Raw genomic sequence first — 22,859 nt, forward strand, 5'->3', positions numbered from 1 at the left:
TGTGTGTATACTTATGATCATCAGATCTCCTTGATCAATTGTTTATTTGAACCAATGTCTAATATTCTTTGTCTTTTATGATTTTTTTTGGCCTTAATTCTATGTTGTCTGACATTAGAATGGTTCTTCCAAATTCCTTTCTGTATCTTCTTTTCATCCCTCGATTTTCTCTTTATTTCTTTTTTCTTTTTTTTCTTACTTTATAACTCTGTATTTTTTGAAATTTCATAACCAGCATGTGTTACCTTATAATTAAGTTATTGCCATTTATCAAATATAAAATGGGAAGAAACAAGACAGAGAGCACTGTATTGTTAGTGCTTTTTTACATAAACATCCCAGGAGAGAACACTGTTCTTCAAGGAGAGCTGGCTCTCTTCTCACAGAACCCAGATGCCGTGCTGTGCCCAGGGCTGCCCAGTGTTGCAAAGACACAACCAGCCAGAGCTGTATGTAGCAGCCTCAGCAGGAGCTACTCCATCCAATGACAGAAATCTGTAATCTTCAAAAAATAAATCTCAATGCTAAAGCTCAAAACTATGAGAAACAATTTCAAAGTTGGAGTTTAAGAGACACTAGGTCCTTCTAAAAAAAGCTGGGCTATCACATGATATTCAGATGTGTCCCTGACTACCTTTAGAGCCCACATCCACTGATGACAGAGTCACAACATCTGGATTCCTGGGCAGCAGCTTTCAGCTCTGGGGGAACGGCATAGACGGCTCACCAGCTCTGCCACAGGATTTCCCTGAGGCTCCTCAGGACAAGCAGGCAGATAGATGTGGCCATGTCTGGTGGGGTGGCCACTGCCCTGGCAGGTCGCATTTTGTGTCCTCACCTGTGGAATGGACAAGTGTACAGCATCAGCCCTTAAACATGCATCCAAACACCACTGACCCAGGGTTGCTCGGCCGCCTTGTGTTTCTTCTTGGCTACGCTGCCTCTGAGGGGTCATTTGATAAATGGCATCTGCAGCGGGACCTGGGCAGGAACCTCCCTCTGAAGGAGCAGCTGCTGTAGATACGTACCTGCTGCTGCTGGGGGTTTGCTTCTACCTTCATGCCTGTTCCGCCCCTTGATTTTCAACCCTTTCATGCCCTTCCCTTGAACATGTGTCGCCTACAAGCCACATACTGCATCATCTGTGTCTCATCTCCATGTCTCTCCCCCAGACCATGGGGTCTCACCTACGATCGTTGCACTCATTCTACTACAGTTGGTTTCTGCCACCTGGTAGGTTTACAAACGTCTCCTTTTCTACTTCTCCAGGGTTGCAAAGACCCTGCCTCTGCCTGCTGTCCACTCAGGCTGGTCCCTCTCAGCCCTCACAGGGTCTCTAATCCACCAAGGAAAGCCCACCCTCCCTGCACATGCCCAAAATGGGGTCGAGAGAGAGCACCCACCCTCCAACAACATCCTGCACAGAGTGCGGCCAGGGCACAGCACACTCCACGGGAACAAGGTGACAGTCATCTTGCTTCCCGCAGCAGCTGCCCAGCAAAGACCTCAGTCCGTAGTATTGGGAGGGCGTGGGTGAGTAGGTGGCTCCTCATTCATGTGGACACACAGCCTGCTCTGAGGCCCTACCCTCTGGACACCTCCTGCCAGGAGCCTGGAAGCCCCTGGCAGGAATAAAGTGGATGCATGGGATATGGACAAGGAGGAGGTCTCAGCAGCAGGAGGAACCAGAGTCCTTGGAGCAGGACTTCAGCCGGGTGCACAAGGGCTCACCTTGTTTACACATGGGGACACCAACACAGCACCAACCCATGTTCATCATGGCCCAGAGCCTCCTTCTGGCACATGGAGCAAGAAGAGAAGTCTGACCCCAGAGAGAGCTTAATGGGAGAGCAGAGGCTGAAGCCCCAGACAGTCAATTGCCCCAGGCCACAGGCACGAGCCCAGCACCATCCCGCCCATGACAGATGGATGCTATTTTTAAAGGGAGACACTGCAAAGATCATTTCTATTTGTTTTCGTGGGGTGTAGTCTGTGCCGTTGTGCTTACGTATTAATGCAGCTGAGGAAGATAAACGGGGAAGCTGAGCCCTGAACCCACCTGATACCATCAAGCACCACAGGGAAAAAATGCCGCTTAATAATCTCGTGAAGCTTTTCTAAATTAAGACCAAACAGATGACCCACGGTGTATCGCCTGCATCAGCCACGTCCAACATGATGCTCCCATCCGTCTCCACGGACACGCAGTGAAGGCTCACAAGGCAACCTCGCAACGAGGCGGCACACCACCCCACGTGGCCCAGGACATGTCCAGCACGGAAGGGAGGGCCTGGCTCCCGCCAAGAGACCACGCTGATCCTCCCCAGATTTGCCAGCAGGGAGCAGGCCTGGCCCAGCGTAGAATCTGCCCTTTGCTCTTTTTCGTGATGCTCACTCAGGAGGCTCGGAGGCCACTTAGAAACAGCCAGTGGACGTGACTGTCCCCCAACACCAGTATCTGCTCCCCCTGGGCCCAGGCTCAGCCAGCGCTGCCCGTGCTCCCACCACCCCTGGACCCAGCTCCCCTAGTCCAGTGAGGCCAGCCTGGAGGATCCAGAAAGCGTAGAAGCCACGAAGTCAGGAAGCAGGAAGGGAGCAGCCACAAGTAGTCAGGAGTGCCCACGGGGAGGAAAGAGCTCCCCCAGGCAGGTTGGGCGGCCACAGCTGAAGTCAGGGTTGCCGGCCAGGGGCATTGGCCATAATGGTCAGCCCATGACTGGGAAGGAGGGCAGAAAAAAGGCTCAAGGCCAGTGCATCCATGCCAGGCTGGCCCTTGGGCTGGTCTCTGCTCTAGGGTGCCCACACGTACCCCCGTGCCACCGTCTGCCTTTCTGGGGTGCCCCAAAGCCCGGACATGCTTCCTGCCTCCATTTGCACCCCTGGCTTCACAGCACCCCCATGAGTGCCTTCCCTTCTTTCAGGCTTCATGAGCTTTGGACTCAAAAGTCAAGAGACCCTTTACCAGCTGACCGAGCTTCCCAGGCAGCACCCCAGGTCAGAGCCAGCAGATAGATGTCTGGATGGGCATGAGGGCTGCACCCCGCTGTACACTGACCCTGTGGGCTCTCAGCACAGCGATGGCAAACCAGAAGCCTGGCCTCTGTGGGGGTCTGTGAGCACCCTGCCCGCCTGGCCCTGGGCCTGGAAGAAGTCACTGCTCCAGGTGCAGCATGGGGGGCTCCCCACCTGTGTCTCTCCCGTGCCCACAAGAGATAAAGCATTAGGCGGCTGGGGTGGTGAAGGACACAGGGACGACCCCGAGGGCTGGAAAAGGCGGCCAGCCCAGCCTCCCTCCTGCCCCAAGGGTCAGGTCACAGCCCTAGCTCTCCCAGGCCCTGGCTGGGCTCTGGGAGCAGCTCCTTGGGGAGGTTGGGGTGGGGAGGCCCTTTCTTCCCCACAGCCCAGCTGGGAGCCTCCTGGACCATCCATTGTCTCACAGGAGCCACTCTTGGGTTGGCACAGGGCACGGGGCATGGGGCACAGAAGGTTCTGGGGAACCAAGGACAGTCCACGTGCTGCCCATACCCCAAAGTCCTGGGAGTACTCAAAGGGGCACAGGGGCCCAACTGAGGCCTGACCTGAGCCCACCCAATTCAGACAGCTGGGCTGGGGGTGGGTGGGTTGGGACATCCCGTCCCAGCGGGTTTTGCAAAAGGGCAGCTGTCACGACACTGAGGTTGTGCCCGTGTCCTTGCCTTTGATTGGCTCCCCTGGATGGTCAAAGCAGGCAGGGCGTGGGGGGCACGGGATCCTCTCCCCTGAGGCCCGTGCTGAGCCTGCCAGGGAACAGAGCCACTTCAGCCCCACTGTGGCCCTAAGGGTACCCCCAGGCAGTGACCCCCACAGGTGGAGTGCAAAGCCACCTTGCCCCACCCTGGGGTCCAGCCCCCAGCACCAGACCTGGTCTCAGCCCTGCCCTTTGGAGAAGAGAACGGGAGCAGCTCACTGCCCCATCCTCCAAAGCAGCTCCCAACACCCGGCCCATCGCCCTGTTTCATTTTATCCCTAATTCAAAGTCCTGACGGTCTTGGGATGCAGACCCCACAGGCACATGGTGAAGGCTCGTGCATTTGCTGCAAGAGGGCACAGAGGTAGCCTTCCTCAAGGGAGAAGGGGGCAGTAAGCAAGAAGCAGGCACTGGGTCAGGGCCAGTGGCACTGGGCCCAGCCCCCCTGGTCAGCCCCACAGAGCCCCACAGAGCCCCAGGGTACTCGAGGGGCAGCCCGGCACTTCACAGCCCGTAGGTCCGCGACTCAGCAGGTGCACCCACACAGCCTGCCCCCGGGAAGGAGGCTGATGGCATGGCCAAGGGGGCAACCGCAGCCAGGCTGGGGGGCGGGGGCTGACAGCGGCGGGAGGAGCCACGGGGCCCCTCCCAGGACTCTCCGCAGTGCGGGGACCCCAGGGCTGCCCCTCAGCACCCCACCCCACGCCCCAGCCCGGCTCCCCCTCGCTAGATCAATAGCTTTGGAAATCTGAAAAGAGCCCAAACAAAGAAGTAGGCTTGTAAGTACCCAGCTTGTATCAGCTGATAAATGGGTCCCTCTTTAGGGGACTTATCTCTTTAGGGCTTGCGGGATGAGGGATGGCGTCATTTGTCCTGTTGGCTCGTCTGGACCAGCCGAGCCGGATCTATTTAAAAGATAGTGTGATACTGTCGACAGCAATAGACAGGGTAATTGCAGAGCGACTGCCCGGGTATAAATTACACGGCTCTAAGTGGCGGAGTGGCCGCGGGAGAGTAGAGAAATTCCTGACAATTTACTTGTCCCTCTGCCCCGCCGCCTGCTTATCACGGGCCAGCAGAAGAAACGCACTTCGGGTGAAAAAATTAAGTATTGATCAAATTAACAGTTTTTACTGATCTTTTTAAGGAAGAAAAGGAGCGCAACAATTAAATTGAGAACACAAACGACGGGGCGGGCTCACTCCTGACCCCAGCGTGGCAAAGTCTGCGACACCAACAAGCAGGAGATATGGGCCCTGCAGGGCTGCCGTCCACCCATCCACCCAGAATTTACAGATCCAGGGCTCCCAGTTGGTGATCCGGTGGCCCTGCCACAGCCATGGGGTGGGGGTGGCCATGGGAGGGGGCCTCCCAGGCCAGCAGACCCAGACCCTGAGCCCCCCCAGACCCCCAGGCCAGCAGACCCAGACCCCGAGCCCCCAGGCCAGCGGACCCAGACCCCGAGCTCCCCCAAGCTCCCCCAGCCTCTCCCGGGCCAGCAGACCCAGACCCCGAGCCCCTCCAGGCCAGTGGACCCAGACCCCGAGTCCCCTCAGGCTCCCTAGGCCAGCAGACCCAGACCCTGGGCCCCCTCAGGCTCCTCCAGGCCCCCCCATGCCAGCAGACCCAGACCTCGAGCTCCCCCAGGCCAGTGGACCCAGACCCTGAGTCCCCCCCCAGGACCCCTCAAGCCAGCAGACCCAGACCCTGAGCCCCCCAGGCAGAGCCCATCGCCCCCCTGGCCCTGGTTAAGGAAGGGGCAGCACGGGACCCAGCAGTGACCCTCTCTCTCTAGGGACTCCTGCTACAAGGCTGCAGAGGTGGTTAGGCAGACAGACATAGGGCTACAACTCACAGCACAGCCTGGAAGGCTTCCTGGAGGCAGAGGTGAACAGCCAACCTGGAGGGCAGAAGGACGTTGTGGGGGTTGAGGGAGGAAGAGGGGCCCAGCCCATGCAGGGCTGGCTTGGGGCCCAAGGGTTCATCATAAGGGCCGCAGGGCATGCGGGGAGGTGGGTGGGTGGGGGTGATCAAGGACTACGGTCCTCCCCAAGCTTGTGGGGATGTGGACCTATGACACCCCTGTCTGCCCAGGGGGAGGCCCAGGGACTCACTGGTCCTGCACAGGCGTTCACGGTGCTGTCAGAGGTTCCTTCCTTCCTCACAGCAGCCCCAGGTGGGGGATGTGCCACCTGCCGCCCTGCTGTGACCTCAGGGTCAGAGACAGGCCCCTTTGCTTGTTGAAGTCTGAGGGGAACACGAAGGCGGGGAGTCGGCCTCCTGGGTCCAGGGCAGGGACGAGGGTCTGTCCCTCCTCGGGTCATCTGCCCACACAGCGGCCCTCCCTGGGGCTCCTGGAATGAGGGACACCTTTAGTGGCTGTTGGGCAGGGGAGGGACATGGTCCCTTTGTCCACCAGGCCCTTTGTCTCCTATCCTGTGACCCATTGGAGGACAGCCCCAACCCAGTAGCCAGGCCATGCTCCCCGGCTTCCCACAGGCCTGGCTGAGCGCGGGGCAGACAGGGGACAGGACAGGGTGGCTGTCCTGCCTGTCTGGATCCTATCCCTGCTGATGTGGGACATGGGGGTCCCTGCTCCTGAGCCTGGCTAAGGACCCACAGAGACAGGCCAGGAAAAGGAAGACAACACGGGCTCAGGGCCATCCCAGGCTGCACCATAGAGGCACCCTTGGGCTCCCTGTAGGGGGTTGTGGCACAGCCCCCATGGCAGGGCTGGAGGGGACCCCACATTCCCCATGTACACCTCCCAGAGCCCCACCTACCACTCAGCTTCTCCTGCCAGTACATCCAGGCTATGGCCAGGCCCTTGGTTCCTCTGCACATTTGCACATGCGTCCCCCACTAAGGGGAGGCCGTGGGGGTTGAGCCCTCTCCACACCGTACACCTCTGGCCCCCAGTCCCCTGCTGGGCCGCCTCACCCTCTCTGGGCTGCCTGCGCTGCCTCTGGGAAAGGCGTCCAGGACCGCCAACACACAGGACAGGGCAGACACCAGGGGGCAGGTGAGGGGGGCTCCAAAATCCCCTCCCTATGGGGCCTGAGCCCCCCAGAGCCTGGGGCTGTCCACACTGCAGAGCATCATGGGGGGGCTGAGTGGGAGCTCTTCATCCCTGGGGTGTCTCACCTGCTGCTCCAGGGCCTGGGCGCTGGCGGGTGGGGTGCTCTCCCTCTGTATGTTCACTTCTTACTACCGCTGAGGTAATACAACTTGCTTCTTGTTTTCTCCAACTAGCTTTTAATTAACTTCTTATTTTGAGAAAATTATAGATTTGCATGAAGTTATAAGAAACTGTATCTGGGCAGCCTGGGTGACTCAGTGGTTTAGCACTGCCTTCAGCCCAGGGCCTGATCCTGGAGACCCGGGATCCAGTCCCCCGTCAGCTCCCTGCATGGAGCCTGTTTCTCCTTCTGCCCGTGTCTCTGCCTCTCTCTCTCTCTCTCTGTGTCTGTCATGAGTAAATACATAAAATAAAATAAAAAATAAACAAACTGTATCAAGAGATCCAATGTACTCTTTGCCCACTTTTCCCCAAGACTACCGATCCCAAGGGCAACCCCAACATGGCCTTGATGGGGAGGCAGAAGGCCCCACGGGGGTCCCTCAGGGCCCACTCCCTTGGCCCTCCAGAGGCAGACACACCTCTGGGACTGACTGCTTCCTGGGGAACCCCAGCCAGGCTCGCCCCTTCTCACTGGGCTGCATCAGGGCTGGGGACACCTCCCTGTCACTCTCTGCAAGACATAAAGCTGCTTCCAGCTTTGTGGCGCAGGTCTTCTGAAATAACACTTGTTCCACAAGGCGACAGGGACATGGCATCAGGGCCTTTAAAGATTCATGCGTGAGCCACACCAGTCAGCACTCTGCCCTCTGCCAGGTGCTCCATCGGCATAGCTGCCACCCCTGCCCACAAGGCTCTGAGAGGGGACAGCCCCTTTCTGAGTCTCTGGTGGGCCAGGCAGCTCCTCTGAGAGCCCCCCACAGGCCTGGCACAGAGCGGCCACCCCAGTAGGCTCCCCAGGCCCCAGAGGTCCAGGCCCCACCTCAGGACATCTATAGGTGTCTCCCCACCACCTGGACCCTGCCGGGGTGCTGCTTGGGGCCCCTGCTCCCCCTGCCCCCAACCCTCTGCAGGTGTCTCCCACCACTGCCCTTGGGATACCAGGGCTTCTAGACCCCCATCCAGCCCTGCCCCTCCCCACGGGCCCCACCATGAGCACCGACCGGCATGTGGGACCCAGTCTTTCCCCATGGTCACGCCCTCCCATGGCAGGGACTGACCCAGCGCTGACCTCCGGCCCACGACCCACCTCAGGACTGAGCAAATGCAGACGGCGCCTGCCCTCCGCGGCGGGCAGGTCAGAGGAAGAGGCAGGCACGGCCAAACCTCCTTGGGGACCATCAGCGCCCCCAGGACCTTGGCTCCCACAGCTCTGTCAGGCAAGACCCCCACACACCCCCTCAAGGCTTCAGAGGTGACCGAGGTGGGGGGCCATGTCCGGCTGGTTGTCTCCAAAAAAGGTGAGGCTCTTGGTGAGAGGGACGGCCACAGCCAATTCCCCAGCCCTGCGGCCCCCGTGCTCAGGCCACGGCATGAAGACGGCCAGGGAAGCCTCTCCACGTGGCTCTGGGACAAACCGCACCGTGACCGTCACTCTGCACCCACAGACAGCAGCAGGAAGGGGACAGCCGGAGGTGGCAGCGTTTGCGAAATCTGGGGGCAGACTGCGCACACGGCCCTTCCCGCAGGCTTCCCTGCGCAGAGGGCGCAGCCAGCGGGGGCCAGACTCCGGCTCCCAGCCGTTCCCGCCTCCCATCTTCAGACCCGGGGCTGCTCTGGAGCAGGTGACCCCAAACCACGAGGGCAAGAGCAAAACTGGAAAAACACACAGAGGGAGGGGAGAAGGGAGGCGCAGAAGGCGCCCTCGCAGGCAGCACGTCTCCCGCAGACAATTTTTAAGCGTGAAGAATTGCTGCTGCCGGATCCTTCTGGAAGACCCCCTTCCTGCGAGGGGGACTTTTCTCTGCATAGTAATGTGTCTTTAAAAAAAACAAGAGCCACTGATATATGTTACAAGAAGTGTATCTCTTTCACCGAGACAGAACATTTTAATTCCCCGACACCTTTTAGTGATTGCTTCAATTTCCGAAGATTTTGATAAAATCGTGCGGTTTAAGAGACTCGGGAAGGAGCGCCCGGCGCGGGCAGAGCGTAATGAAATGCTCCGGCTTCACAGTCTTCATTTGACACAGCCCAGCTCCGGGGGCTAATAAACGCTGCGTGATAAATGTTGGAGCCACGATTGTAAAAATATACTTGTAATTGAGTTAATATGCCTTAAAATACTGCCCATCAGTTACCTTTCTTTCTCCTCTTTGTGGCGTGCGCAGGGTGCGTGTGGGCGAGGCACTGCCTCTAGTCCCACCCTGGCCTGCTTCTCTCCTGCTTCCCTCTGCCCTCCCCTGCCTGGCCCACCCGCCAACACCCTGCTGAGACCATCCGGGGGCGCTGGAGGGCCGAGGTGCACCCCAAGCCACACTGCACACTCAGCGGGAGCAGACACCTGGTGGGACATGGGGGCCAGGTGTCCTCAGGTGGGAGAGGTGGGTGCTGGCCCCATGACCCTGAGGCGTCAGTAAGGGCCTCGCTCCCTGTAGCTGGGGATGGCCTTGCTCGCAGACTGTGGGGTCTCAGGATAGGGCCTCCTTCACCCCATCCTGACTCTGGGCTGTCCCAGAGGCCCCCCGGCTGGAGACCCACCAGGTCTTGGGGATGCGGGAGAGGCAGATGGGGTTGTAAGCAAGGGCCCTTTTCTCTCTGCTCTGAGGGGCAGCCCAGGCAGGAGCAGGGCCACGTGCCCAGGACGACTGGGCTCTGCCCCAGAGCGGGGGTTAAGAGAGACACACGCAAGCTGAATTGAGGGGCTCAGATGGGACCCTAGGATGGACCCTAATGACCCCATGGTGAAGCCACCAGGCCCAGCCCAGCCCTTCCACCTCCCTGTTACCTATTCCTGCAGGAAGAGGTGGAGTCATGAGACAGTACTGTGTTCTGTCAGTACAGTAGCTGAGACCTTGGAACTCACCTTCTGGATTCCCAGTGCCTAGACCATGGCCCCATCAGGGTCCTACACGTTTATGGACTCACTGATCAGATGAGTGGATGGATGGATGGTTGGATGGAAGGATAGATGGGTGGATGGACAGATAGATGGATGATGGAGGGAGGGAAGAGGGAATGGTGGATGGATGGATGGACAGATGGGTGGATGAAGGGATGGACGGATGGATGGATGAGGGAGGGAGGGAGGGAAGAAGGAATGGTGGGGGAATGAGTAGACAGGTATTTGGGTGGGTAGGTGGGTGGTGGTGGTGGTGGAGGAAATGATGGATGGCTATCGTGCAGCTCTATGAAGCGCCTAGGTTCAACCTGGAGCAGTGGGAGAGGTTGGGAGCTACTTTGCGGAGGCCAGAGTGTTGGGAGGGCCTTGACTAAGACCAGGAGGGGCTCCCTCATTCCCCCAGCTGCCTGGCCCCTGCAGCCAAAACTCATAACTCACTCCAATCTTGTTCCCACTCTGGTCCTGCTCTCAGCTGACCCCCTGCCCCCAAGTCCCTGAGGAAGCAGATGTGTGAGCTCCAAGATGGGGTAGAGTCTGGCAAGGACCAACTGGGGCACCCAAGGAGGACCAGAGGCTCAGAGCCAGCTTTGTGAGGAAGGGGCCCCTGGCCAGTGGAGCTGGTGGAGAGGAGGGGCCACAGAGATGAGGGGGGTTGGGAGTGATCAGCAGAGCCACAACCCAGCTGTCTCAGCTCCACCCTGGCCTCACTAAGACATCTGGAATCTTCTGGAAGCTCCAGCCCTCAGGGATGGGCCAGCCAGCTGGGAGCCCACTGACTGGACTGTTCCCTGGGCCAAGGTGAGAACACATGACCTGCACATTTCTTGGTCCATTTCACAGACAAGGAGGCAAAGCAAAGTGAGTGAACTCTGTTGTGAGGCCGGTGGACCTGCCAGCCTCACCCAGCACCAGAATGTGTTCTGAATGAAAAATAATCATGTGAATGGCAGGATATGTTCAAGAAGGACGACTCTAGCCTCACCCTGGATGATCTAGGGCCTATCCACCCCATTGCTCCTCTACAAGAACTAGAGCGATGCAGGCAGCTTGGCCCTGCCAGGAGGCCACACTCCTTCCCTGGCACACACCCGACAGACAGACAGACACACACACACACACACACACACATACACATGCACACACGCACCACCCTATCATTGCAGGGCCCTGGTTCTACCCCACAGCACACATCCGGCTACTCTCACCCAGGCCTCCCACCCAAACACTCACCCAGCTGGGACACCTCAAGCCTTCTTCTTTAGCTAACTTCTGGGGAACCCTGTGGCTTCCAACAGTTTCCCCCAGAAAGAGAAGCTTCGAGGGGACCCTGGAACAGCCAGAGCAGATGGGGGTGGGAGGGGACAGGTGGCAGGTAGGAAGCCGAGCTGGGCACACCTGGGGCCCCCCCTCAGCCTCACCCCAGACCAGTGGGCACACAAGGCCACACATCCCACCCAGAGGCCCTGGCCCAGCCATCCCACTCTGGAGACTCATCAGACCCGCTGTTGCCAGCACCATGCTAGGGCTTCCTCATGCCATTTTGGGGCCAGCCGGGCAGGTGGGCAGGTCCCACAAGGTTTAAAGAGCAAGGGGCTCTGGCTGGGCTGGCCCTGCGTGTGCCTGGCAGGGGGGCTACCCAGGAGAGCAGGGATCCCTACAAGGGTCCTGTAGGGACCAGATCAGGGGAGGCTATGCAAGGACTAGGCCATGGCTGGGATGTATGCTCACCACCCAGTGTCACCCAGGAACTGGGGGGTAGAACCCACATCTCAGGGCTGGCTCTCCCTACTGCTACCCCCCAGGGACAGACTGCAGACTACCGGGCACCGGGCAGCCCAGCGGGCAGAGAGCAACTCTCCCTCATTCCGGGGACCAGGCCCTGTCACTACCATTCTGGGCCAACATCAGTGGCCTGGCATGGTGCCTGAGGCTTTATGGATCACCTGCTAACTATAGGCACTGGGGGCGGGGATGATCCCACAGGTGAGGGAGGCAGGCTGGTTCCCTGTGCTGAGGCTGGGGGAGCCCTGCCCTCTGTGGGGGTGCCAGGAGAGAGGAAGAGATAGGCCAGGCATGTTACCCCAGTGGGGGTCTCAGCACCCAGGAGCACACGGAAGCAGATGCTCGTGTGAACAGGTGGGTACAGCAGCCCCACGGGCCAGAAGGAGCCGGAAACACCACATCTGCAGGCAATCTCAATACTTCTGTTGTCCCCCACAACCTGATGCAGCCCTAGTCCCAGGGAGCTGCCTCCCCATGCACCCCCACCCTGCCCTCTAGTCCCTCAGGGACAAGGCTCCCAGGCCAGGCATGCGCGGGGTCCTCCTGTCCATGTGCTATGGACCGTGCTGCCCGGACCCCCACCACATGCTGCCGACCCCGTGCCCTTGGGCCCCATTACCCCACTGCCCTTTCCAGGGCCACCACATTTGTGGCACCTTCCTGCCTTCCAAGCATCCCCACCTGCTGCTGTAAGTCATGTCCAGAGCAGGTGGGCTGTAAAGACAGATCCATCAGGCTTAGGCCACACAGGGCACTAGACATCAGGGACCCCAGAACCCAGCCCTGCCCTTGGGGCCCGTGGTCTGGAGGCAGGTGGAGAGGGGGCATGAAGCCCCCACACCAGCGATGGAGATCTCCCAAAGCCCCAGAGGCCCCCCAGCGCCACCCCTGGAGGCAGCAAAACAAGAGCCACCTGGTCTCTGGGACCCGAGCCATCTCCCCAGTCTAGGCTTCACTGCCGGGTGGTCAGCCCAGCCCTGCTCTGGCCACTGCAGAGATGCAGCCCCCCCCCACCCCCGCTGAACGTGGAGGGATCTGCCCCCTTCCTGTCCCTCCCTCGGAGCCCCAGGCCCCGGCCCCACTCGCAGCCTCGCATCACATCTGGGGCCAGTGCAGCCCCGCCCCAGAGCCGCCCTGGTGGACAAGGATGAGGGGCCGGGGGAGGCAGAGCCCAGGGCAGGGCAGGTAATTGGATAATTCTGTCTTAAGAGACCAGGCAAACGAAGGGCCACGGGGGGCTCTGGCTCCCAGAAAGGCCTCTGAATGAAAGACTGTGTAGGCTGGGGAGGCGGGCAGTGGCGCAGGTTGCCTGGGGCGGATGGGAGGCTGCGACCCACCCACAGGGGGTGACGGCCTTGCTGTCGATTCCCAGGCCGGGAAGGAGACGACAGGCCGGGCCTCTGGCCCACACAAAGGCAGCAAATGAAATGGTGTTTGCCTGCTTATGTGCAGTGATGAAACTTTAAATGAATCGCTGACCTTTCTGGAATGACAGGTGACCCGAGCCATATCTGAGGTGGGTATCGAAAATTGCCACTGCTGCCCGAAAATAAACAATAAGACAGCAAATGTGGTTTGAAAGAATTGACTCACTTCAACACGGGGTGAGGGGGGTGGGGGGAGTGAATTATTTCAGCCGCTGCTCAGAGCCCTCAGCTTGGGCCCTCCCCTCGAGCCACCGAGGCAGGCCTACCAGGAGACTACCCCCCCCCCAGGGCCTCACCCCCAGGCCCCAGGGTACTGGCTGCCCAGCACGGGAAGGAGGGGGCAGAGGGAGGGGACCACGTGCAGCCCCAAGTCCCCGAGTCTCCCAGAGACACTTTCCCGGGACCGCCTCCCAGTTACCGGCGGAGACTCTGCAGGCAGAGGTGTTGGGGGGCCGGCGTGGGAGCCTCCTGCCCAGGTCACAGCCCAGCTCCGGGAGCATGACCCAGGGGAGCCGAGGACCGCTCTGCACTCTCCACTTTCCTCCACTGAGACATGGGCGCCAGTGCGTGGGCTGCTCCCAGCAGGGAGCTCAGGTGAGGGGGGCCCCTCTAACGGCGTCCATGTCACACGCCAGGAGGCAGAGCCAGCGGGAACCTACGGGCAATCTGCGGTCCAGCAGAGGGCTGAGGACGCCCCTGCACAGGTGAACAAAGGCCTCCGAGAGGTCAGGGGCCCTGGGCGCGTGGCAGAGGCAGGGCTGCGCCAACCATGCCTATGGTCAGAGCAGGGAAGGCAGAGGCAGGTGCTCTGCTGGGTGCCCCGATGATGGGCTGGTCAGGCGTCCCCCTGGGCAGGCAGGAGCACAGCATAGCATCCTTCTGCCTTGGGTGCTCTCGTGCTCCCCCTGCCCCTCACCCTCCGGAGAGGCCCTGATCCCCTGCACCAGGACCCAGAGGGGTCCAGGCTGGCTTCCCTAATGCAGGCAGCCCCCACCCCCTCCCGAGGGTCTCTGATCCTGGTGCTCCAGCTCCCACAACAGGAGCCCCCCTGCCCTTGGCAGCCCATATCACCTGCACATGACCATTGGCATTGCCCCTAAAGCCCCCACCTGCCCCCCGCACCACCTCCCCCATCCCCTTCCTGGGGAACTGGTTCTGACAAGTGTCTCAAACCTGATGGCCCTGCCAAGGGGGCCACGGCTCCCAGGTAGGCCTGAATGCAGGACTCAATGTTGGGGGGGTCCCCTGGGGGCTCAGTGGAGGGAATCATCCCCCCACCCCACCAGAGCCTTTGGATGCCCTGAGGTCATCCCACACCCCTCCCGTGGAGTCTCCAAAACTCGCAGCCCCCAGGCCCTCCATCCAGGTTGCTATACCCAGAGATGGGCCAACCCAGGTGAGCACCTGTCCACCTTGTCCCACAGGGCCAGGTCCCACCAGTGGCCCTCGTGTCCTCTGCAGGGACTGGCCTCCCCAGTGGAGCCCCTGAGCACACGGCCGAGGGAAGACCTCCCCTGGGCAATGGCTACAGCCCAGGGACTGCATAAACCTGAGAGCTGCCAGCCAGCTTCCCAAGACCCCCAGAGCCCGGGCCTGCATGAGCGGCTTCCCATCGCCCACCATTCCTGGTTCCATGGCCGCTGGCCACATGGCTGGGGCTGCAGGGTGTGCATGTTCCTACTCTGTCCTTCAGCCCAAGACCCTCAGAGCTCCCCCACGTGTACCTCCACTCCCTGAGGGCAGTGCAGCCACCTGGAGGGCCCCCACCTACCCCAACTTGGGCCCCAGGTCTGGCTGTGGGAGTCCTGAAGGCAGGACCCACACACACAGCAGCAGTAGTAGGGCCTGGCCCACAGAGCCATAACATTCAGGCTGCCAGGCGGCCACTTCCCCAGCCCTGTGGTCCACCCACGGGGCCCACGAGGCTGGCGTCCTATGGGCTTGGGCATTTCCACATAGGGCTTGGTGGGCACTTCTGGCCACTTGTCAGAAGAAAGGATTAAATCAAATTTAAAGAGGAAGAAGGCATGTCACGAACTGGGCTCCCCAGGGAGAGGGAGGCCCCAGGGCAATGGCTGCTGCTGTGAAACGTGGGCAGTGAGGTCCACCCCAGAGTCTGCGGCAGCCAGCACAGCACAGCATCACCTCTGTGCCCTGCCAGGAACGCCCCACTCTGCCAGGGTCTGCCACCGAATCGCCCTCCATGCCCAGTGCCAAGCAGAGCCCATGGAGCAGCCAGACAGTGGACAGCAGGGTCCTTCCCCAGCCTGGCTGCCCACCCAGGCAGGAGACATTGGGCACCCTGCGGGCCAGCAGAGAGCTGAGGACGCCCCCTGCACAGGTGAGCAAACCCCCCCAAGGGGGTTAAAGCATGTGGATAGGCATGTGTCTGCCTCTCCAAACACTGGGCTGCGGGTGGGAGCCCCAGAAAGGCCTTGTGGAGACCCAGGATGGTGCTCAATTCTGCTTATGCCCCAGGCCCCGGGGAGGAGGGCACCTGGGTCGGCGGGCTGCCCTGGCCCCAGGGTTCTACGAAGGCACTGGGCCCCACACTGTCATGAGTTTCTGGGGCAGGAGGCCCCGAGGCCTTGCAGACGAGGACACAGGGGTCCCTGCAGAGCTCAGGAAAGAGGTCCCTGCATGGAATAAGCTCAGGTTGGGGGGGCAATAGCTTGCAGGGAAAGAGGTAGCACCCCCAGACCGGCACATCCCCACCAGACGCCAGGGAGCACCCCACACACGGGGCCCTTGCCCTGGAGCCCATCCTCACAGCACACACCCGCAGCCCCTGATGCCCCCAGAGAGTCACACACTGGCAGCTGACCCCCTTCACCATGGCCCTGTCCACCCCTGGCGACCCTTGCCATGGGGGCTGCCCCTCCGGCAGCCCCCTGCCCTCCAGACAGAGCTGGCTGATCTAGAATCTCCAGCCTCCAGCCCTGCACCAGACACCTCGTCCCCACCCTGTCCCATCTACTCGGCTCTCAGCATCTGCCACCCCCATCCTGTCTATACAGCCTTCAGCCTCTGCCCCCCCCATCCTGTCTACACGGCCCTCAGCCTCTGTGCCCCCCTCCTGTCTACAAGCCCTCAGCCTCTGCCCCCAACTCGTCCAGCACCCCTACAGCCTCCCCGCAGCTGAGGCTCACCCCCTCCAGCTTAGCCACTACAGCGACCCCGCTCCCCTCAGCTTCAGGGGCGCCCAGTTCTGTGCCCTCTGCTCCCCACATGTGTAGACACGAATGCCTCGTGCTCCCTCCAGTCCTCTCTCTGTCTACACTAGCCCACTGGTGTCCCATCATCCTACTGCAGCAAACAAGCCACTCCCACACCAAGTAGCACATGCCGCCAACTTAGAAAGCTCGCAGACATGGTCAGGAGCCCAGACAAGACCCAAAAGAACCACCTGGCTCTCTGTCCCCAGTGTCTGAGCCTTGACTGGAGAAGCTCAGCGTCTGGACCTGACACGAGGCCAGGGCCAAACCCCTGCAGTATTGCCCCAGCATCTGCGGCTGGGACCTCAGGTGGGGCTGGCCACAGCTCCCAATGCTGCAACAGGGTGCCAGGCTCCCCACCCCCCGCACGGCCTGGGTCCCAGGAACCCCATCCTGAGAGAGCCAGGAGGAGTGGTCACCCAGCTGCCAAAGCCCCACCTCTAGGGTCAGGGGTCAGGCCACAGGAGGACAGCCTGTGGGGCAGAAAGCACCTTTGCAGCCATCTACAAATGGAAGTGACAAGTTCGCCCTGTGGTCACGGCTCCCCCAGGGTGCAAAGGGGATGCCCCCTCACCCCAGACCCCCAGAGGTCATGACGGCTCTGGCCCACAGTCCCTCACCTCTGTGTGTCCAGGTATGGGTAGCACTCCTCAGGGTGGCCTCAGGGGACATCCCTGGAGTCCTGCCTTACAAGAGGGTGGCAGGCAAACAGCGGGCACTCGGCCTGCAGGGGACCCATGCCTTCCTCCCCGGCTCCACAGCTCGCGGGCTCTTGCTCAGCCCTCTTGAGGGCCCCCCTGTTTTTTAAAATGCAGCCCACATTAGTTACTAAGGGGTTTCTCATCTTGCTTCGGCCCAGGTTCAGAGGCCATACACAGTCTTCATTTTGTATCATCTCTGCCCCTTTCATTCCCAACAGGAAGTGCTTCCTCCTCTTTGAGCCACTTTCCTGAAGAGTCCGGCAGCCACTTGGGCTCCTGCTCCCGGCCTCCTCCCTCAGTGGGCTCTTCAGCCAGAATCCCCGATGCCCTGTTCCCTGCTGCCTCTTCGGTCTGCACAGTGGTTCCCAGGGGTGTGCCCCACCTCACCTGAGCCACCGGTACAGAAGCTGGTCCACAGGTTAACGTGGACACATACACTCATGCTCCAGAGCATAGCATCACCCGGACAGAATTCACATACCATGTACTTCACCCATTTAGAATACATAATCCATTGGCTTTGGATATATTACATTAGTTTTTTAATTGTGGCAATATATAATTAATATTTTATAATAAAAATAAAATAAATATCAATAAATAAATAAATATAATGGATATATATTTTTTACCACTATAACTGTCTTTAAGCGGGAAGTTCCATGGCATCAGGCACGCTCATGGTGGACACCCCACCCTTCACCCCCAGAACTCTCTCATCTTCCCAAACTGCCCCCAAGAAACACAAGCTCCCCACCCCTCCCCCGTCCCCACCCCCGACACCCACCACCCACTGGCCCTCTCTATGGTCTGACCCCTCCGTGGGCCTCAGAGAAGTGGGATCACACGGTGTCATCCCTGGGTGGCTGGCTCACCTCACCGAGCAGTGTCCATGGGGTTCATCCAGGTGGCAGTCTCCTTCCTGCTTAATGCTGAGTAACACTCCATCGTGTGTATTGTGTGTCCCTTTTGTTTATCTATCTGTCCATCCATCTGTCTACCAATCCATCCATCTGTCCAAGCATCTATCCGTTCATCTACTTGTCCATCCGTCCCTCCATCCATCTATCCATCTATCCATCTGTCCATCCGTCCATCTATCGATCTGTCCATCTGTCCATCAGTCCCTCCAGCCATCCACCCATCCGTCCCTCCATCCATCTGTCCATCCATCCGTCCATGGACACATGGGTGCTTCCATGTCTCAGCTGCTGTGCCTAATGCTGCCGTAACCATGGGGACCCTGCCATCCATTCTGGGAACATACCCAGATGTGAAATGGCTGGGCCGTGTGGTCATCCTATGCTTCGTTTTTGAGGACTGTCCATGCTGTCTTCCATGGTGGCTGCATCCTGTTACCCACTGCCCCCCCCCCCAACGGTGCTCAGGGTCCATTTCCCCACGTCCTCGCCAAGGCTTGCTGGTGTCTGCTCCTTGGGGAGCAGCTGTCCCACAGGGGGTGAGGTTCTGACCTGCACTGTTACAGAAACACTAACCAACCATGGGGTAGAGAGGTGCGTGTGCCCTGGACATGCTGCCTGCTGGGACCCGGTCTGTCCCTGGCCCACCTCCACCCCAGGCTGCCTGGAAGGGACTTCTCCACACACCCTTTCACCTACATGTGCTTCAAGGTGTATTTCTAAAAGCTAAGGAGACTTTGACCCAAACGAACCACAACATCATCCACTAAAAACGAGCCCCACTAACTCCCCAGTTGGGGTGGTGACCAGTGCCTCCAGTGTCCTCCTGATGCCCTCCAGCCTCCATACCAGATGCCACCTAACACCTTCCCTGCAACTGAGAACCAGATCCTAGGATCCCTGCTGCCCCAATTCATCCTACCCTGAACCACGTGGTGCTGCAGCTGTGCCCGTGTTCCCCGCCCCCTCCTCAGGGAGATCCTGGGGGCAGGGTCCCGGGCCCCCTGGGCCATGTGAGGTCAGAACCCACCAAAACTCCAGCAGGGCCCTAGCCACAGCAGCACACAGTAGGTGCTCAATAAAGGCCCCCACATTGCCTTGAAAGGTTCCAAACCTCCAAGCACCGTAGGCTTGGATGCAGCCAGTCTGCCAGGGGACCTGGGCCAGCCCCGGACGGGTGGACAAGTAAACAGAGAGGCCCCTGCACCTGGTATAAGGGGCAGGGGGCTGGGAGAGGAGGCCGTGAGGGTGCTGGAGACAGGCCTGCTACCCAGAAGCACTGCATGGTTGGGCACTCTGCCCCCAAGGCCCTCCCAGTTTCCCAAGGGCCAACAGAAGTCCCCTGCTGGTTCCCATACCCTGGGTCCCTGTCAGATCAGCGGTGCCCCTGCCCACAAGGCACCTGGATCCCACCCCCCCCACCCCCCACCCAGCACTCACCTAGCCAGGTAGGAGGGCTGAGGGCGGGCAGGGCCTGGTGCTCTGAGTTCCCGTGGGCATCTGTAGGCCTCTACGGAGGCTGGGACGTTTATCACCCGCCGTCCTTCACCGACCTCCTGCTCTTCGCCTGAGGGAGAGCCATTTGGACCTGCCCAAGCTGAACAATACAATATTTCTGTTGAGCTGTGAAGTTGATTAATAATTTGGAAATGAAATCAATATGGGCTCTGCTTTTCATTCCTGGAGTATCCCCGCACACAGGGACGCTGCTGCCTTGCTCAGGCAAGGGCCACCAGGCGGGGCTGGGGCGGCTGGCCCTGACAGGATCTGCTGACCAGACTCACCTCTGGCGCCTGGCCTTGGGGAAGGCAGCTGTTCAGACTCCGTGGACAAGTCAGTGGCAGGGAGCCTCTACCTGGAGACCTGGCAGGGACTCTGTCCCCTGACCCATGTCCCAGCAGGGCCCATGCCCTCAGCTCACTGGGACCCCCTGACTGTACCCCCACGGGGGTCTCTCAAAGCCCGGGCTTCCACAGAGGACATCGACATGGGTAGATCAGCCGCATTCACTGGGGCTTCCCTAGGCCTGTGGTCATCTGTGACCCCGGGGGTCCCTGCTGAAGCCCCCTACCCTTCCTCACTGAGGCACTCATGGGCTGCTCACCACCCCAGGACCCTCCTACACCCCACCTGCTGCGCTCACTCCGCAGGCACGTACAGAACGCAGGCACACAGCCATACCTATGCCGCTCCCTGGAGCCCCCTCACCTCAACGCACCTGCCAGCTCCTGACTCATGGTCCTTGTCGGACAGGGTCAGGGTTAGTCCTCCAGAGCCAGAGCTGCTTGAGGGAAGACCTGCAGGTGCACCCCAGGCACAGAGGGAGCAAACAGATGAGGGGTGAGGGAATGAATGAATGAATGAGTGAATGAATGAATGAACTAATGAGCAAAATACATCCAAGAGGTTGAGGGAAGGGTCCAGAGGATCACAGGGGTGGGGAGGTGGGGGCCAGAGGAGGTGGGCAGGTCCTGGGATGGGGGAGGGGAAAACAGCCTGAGGGCCACCCCGCCCCCGCCCCATGGTTGGTACACTGGAGCCATTGCACCTGGTCCAGAGGTGGGGCCCTTGAGTCCACAGTCCAAGGCCACTGCACGGATGCCCCTCCTGGTCACCCTGAAGTCCCTCCTCATTATGTCTTCCACAGCTGACTGGGTAGCAGGAGGGGCCATCCCTTCTACAGCAGTGAGTGTCCAACAAGCCCCTGTCCAGGGCGATATATGAAGGCTGTCGGGCTTCCAGGCACTGTGATGGCCACCACGGTCCCTCACGGTGCTGCCCAAATGGCCCGGCCTCCCCTGTGCATGCCAGCTGCACTGCATTAGACTATACCTCATGACTTTGCCCCTGACCAGTGGGCCTCCGGCAGGTCCCCGAGGCCCGGGCCACCTTCCCTGGGAAATGGGGGCACTACACAGAGGCCCGAGGCTACCCTGCTCATGGGTTTCACACTTAGCCCAGGCCAGGGGCAGGAAGCACGTAGCAGGGACAAACATTTCTTTCCTCTAGATCACTGGCTCAGCTAGGTCGGGGTACAGGGGGCTGTGGGGTCCAGCCCTGGACTCTCCTGCTGACACACCCCAGGCTGATACCTCACGTCCGCAGTCAACCTCCCCACCTCTCAGAGCCCAGCCCTCAGATCCAGGAGGGCGGCTCTGGCCCAAATGCTGCTTTACCAGCTCCCAGGCTGGTGACCCATGGGCCCGACCAGCACAGTGGATAAGGTCTCTGCCGGGGATCCTCAGCCCAAGAGAAGACAGACAAGTTCCCAGCTAAACAGTCCTGAGTGTCCCCTGGATAGGCCCAGGCTGCACTGTGTCAGCTGCAGGGCAGGGCCTCCAGGAAAGCCCCCCACCCCCCGAGCCGTGGGGTCTCGTCCACTCAGCAGACACCAGGCCAGCACGAGTGGGGAAGGGCTCCCCCACTGGCCCCTGGGTCAGCCTGAGACTCTCGGCGGACTGGGGCACCAGGTCCCCTGTGCCGGGTGGGCCTCAGCACATGCAGAGGCCAGTGACCCCAGCCGAGCACCGCACCCATTGGCCGGTGGCTCCCCGAGAGCCAAAGTTCCTTGACCCGCGCCGGGCGGGGGAGGCGGTTTTATAGGAGCCATTGACCGGCAGCATTGATCCCCGAGAATGTATCGCACAAATCATTTTGCACTAAACTGCGGAATCGATGGAGAAATCTCCCGGAAAATTTATATTAAAAGTCTCTGTTTGCCTAAATGAGTTCTCTGTGCCCCATATTGAATATTTGGCTGATGAATTGAATGGGTTTAAATTTGAACATTGCAGACCCATTAAAGAATGAATTCTTAAATCAAACCCTGCCATTTATGATTGAAATGAGATTTCCTCTGTGATGGGCCAGCCGTTATATAAATCAGCTGTGCATTTTATACCGAACCATAAACAAGATATAATTCTTTTAATACACAACAGGTGCCTTAAATCTTTTGATGCATCTTGTATTTATCTGAAGTTGGGATTGCTGTATTTACACCAGGTCCCATGGGGGCCTCTGTTGGCGCCGCCCAAGTGAAGGTGATGGTGGCCATGCCTGTGGGGTCTCGCCCCAAGGGCCCTCCAGGGCCCCCCTGTCACTTGTGAACAGGCACATACACACATGCTCATATGTGCCATGCACAGGCCACATGTACACACACATGTGCACACACAGGCCTTGTGCACGTACACATGAAAGTGTACACAAGCACATGTGTACCCACGTTTGAGTGTGCTTGACTCACCTGCAGGCATGCACATATGTCTGTATAGGTCAACAGTGTAAGCAAGTCCTTGTGTGAACAAGAATGCACACACTAGCACATGTACTTGGGCACATGTACACACAGAGTAGATTCACAAACACACACAGGTACATGCTGCCCCATTCTCCTGGACAAACGTGCATGTGCATGCAGGTCACTCAGGCATGCCCACAGACATGTGCTTATACTCTCATATGTACACTTGCTGGCACACACACACAAGGCAGCTGGCCAGGTACACGTATGTGCACAACCTCACAGATTCACTAACACAGGAATGCACACACGTGCACACATGCACTTGCCCCAGGAGGCGTGCAGTGGCGAAGCAGGGCCATGCAGGCGCTCCCCACACTGACCCTGCCTCATCTTGAGCTCAGCCCCTCCTCGGTGTGGTGGGCTCTACACCCACCTGGCCTGGGCTTCTGGGGGCTGACAGGAACCCCCCACTCCATCAGTACTGAGCTAACCCATGGCCCATGCCTGGCAGGACCTACACACAAGGGCCTCCAGCCCCCATAAGCCTCACCCTCCCACACGCCAACATGTCCTTTGAGAAGAGCAAGGCCGGACACCAAAACCTCCAAGTCATGAGAGATGCCAGCTGGGCACCCAGGAGAGCTTCCCGGGGGAGGTAATGCCAGCATGGAGCCCAGGGATGAGTGGTCTCCCTCCCT

General features: G+C 59.6%; 1 long non-coding RNA gene across 1 annotated transcript; it reads right to left on the reverse strand.

Annotated features, from left to right (window-relative positions):
- Positions 1 to 65: 65 nt before the first annotated feature.
- LOC129510263 (uncharacterized) lies at positions 66 to 20,271 on the reverse strand. The gene is made up of 3 exons (XR_008664555.1): positions 20,131 to 20,271; positions 19,353 to 19,509; positions 66 to 838 (listed from the first exon to the last, which is right to left on the reverse strand). It is a non-coding gene; the product is annotated as an uncharacterized LOC129510263 (long non-coding RNA).
- Positions 20,272 to 22,859: the final 2,588 nt, after the last annotated feature.

Source organism: Nyctereutes procyonoides, unplaced genomic scaffold (assembly GCF_905146905.1).
Source record: "Nyctereutes procyonoides isolate TBG_1078 unplaced genomic scaffold, NYPRO_anot_genome, whole genome shotgun sequence".
NCBI lineage: Eukaryota > Metazoa > Chordata > Mammalia > Carnivora > Canidae > Nyctereutes > Nyctereutes procyonoides.